This window comes from Sapajus apella, unplaced genomic scaffold, assembly GCF_009761245.1.
Source record: "Sapajus apella isolate SASKATOON/1434 unplaced genomic scaffold, GSC_monkey_1.0 scaffold17, whole genome shotgun sequence".
Taxonomy (NCBI): Eukaryota; Metazoa; Chordata; class Mammalia; order Primates; family Cebidae; genus Sapajus; species Sapajus apella.
The window spans coordinates 19,363,694-19,365,503 of NW_022436957.1; positions in this window are offsets into that span (position 1 = coordinate 19,363,694).

Below are 1,810 nucleotides of genomic sequence, written 5' to 3' on the forward strand. Positions count from 1 at the left end.
TAGTATTAGAAGTTCTAGCCAGAGCAATCAGGCAAGAAAAAGAAATAAAGGGCATTCAAATAGGAAAGGAGGAAGTCAAATTGTCTCTATTTGCAGACGACATGATTGTATATCTAGAAGACCCCATCGTCTCAGCCCCAAACCTCCTGAAACTGATAAGCAAGTTCAGCAAAGTCTCAGGATACAAAATCAATGTACAAAAATCACATGCATTCCTATACACCAGTAACAGACTTAAAGAGAGCCAAATCAAGAACAAACTTCCATTCACAATTGCCACAAAGAGAATAAAATACCTAGGAATACAACTAACAAGGAATGTAAAGGACCTCTTCAAGGAGAACTACAAGCCACTGCTCAACGAAATAAGAGAGGACACAAACAGATGGAGAAACATCCCATGTTCATGGTTAGGAAGAATCAATATCGTGAAAATGGCCATACTGCCCAAAGTAATTTACAGATTCAATGCTATCCCCATCAACCTACCAATGACCTTCTTTGCAGAACTGGAAAAAACTGCCTTAAACTTCACATGGAACCAAAAGAGAGCCCGCATAGCCAAGTCAATTCTAAGCAAAAAGAACAAAGCGGGGGGCATCACAATACCAGACTTCAAACTATACTACAAGGCTACAGTAATCAAAACAGCATGGTACTGGTACCAAAACAGAGATATAGACCAATGGAACAGAACAGAGGTCTCAGAGGCAACACAACATATCTACAACCATCTGATCTTTGACAAACCAGACAAAAACAAGCAATGGGGAAAGGATTCCCTGTTCAATAAATGGTGTTGGGAAAGCTGGCTAGCCATGTACAGAAAGCAGAAACTGGACCCCTTCCTGACACCTTACACTAAAATTAACTCCAGATGGATTAAAGACTTAAACATAAGACCTAACACCATAAAAACCCTAGAAGAAAATCTAGGCAAAACCATTCAGGACGTAGGTGTAGGCAAGGACTTCATGACCAAAACGCCAAAAGCATTGACAACAAAAGCCAAAATAGACAAATGGGACCTAATCAAACTCCACAGCTTCTGCACAGCAAAAGAAACAATCATTAGAGTGAATTGGCAACCAACAGATTGGGAAAAAATTTTTGCAGTTTACCCATCTGACAAAGGGCTGATATCCAAAATTTACAAAGAACTAAAGCAGATTTACAAGAAAAAAACTAACAAGCCCATTCAAAAGTGGGCAAAGGATATGAACAGACACTTCTCAAAAGAAGACATACGTGAGGCCAACAAACATATGAAAAAATGCTCATCATCACTGGTCATCAGAGAAATGCAAATCAAAACTACACTGAGATACCATCTCACGCCGGTTAGAATGGCGATCATTAAAAAATCTGGAGACAACAGATGCTGGAGAGGATGTGGAGAAATAGGAACACTTTTGCACTGTTGGTGGGAGTGTAAATTAGTTCAACCATTGTGGAAGACAGTGTGGCGATTCCTCAAGGACCTAGAAATAGAAATTCCATTTGACCCAGCAATCCCATTAATGGGTATATATCCAAAGGATTACAAATCGTTCTACTATAAGGACACATGTACACGAATGTTCATTGCAGCACTGTTTACAATAGCAAAGACCTGGAACCAATCCAAATGCCCATCGATGATAGACTGGACAGGGAAAATGTGGCACATATACACCATGGAATATTATGCAGCCACCAAAAACGATGAGTTTGGGTCCTTTGTAGGGACATGGATGAACCTGGAAACCATCATTCTCAGCAAACTGACAGAAGAGCAGAAGATCAAACACCGCATGTTCTCACTCATAGG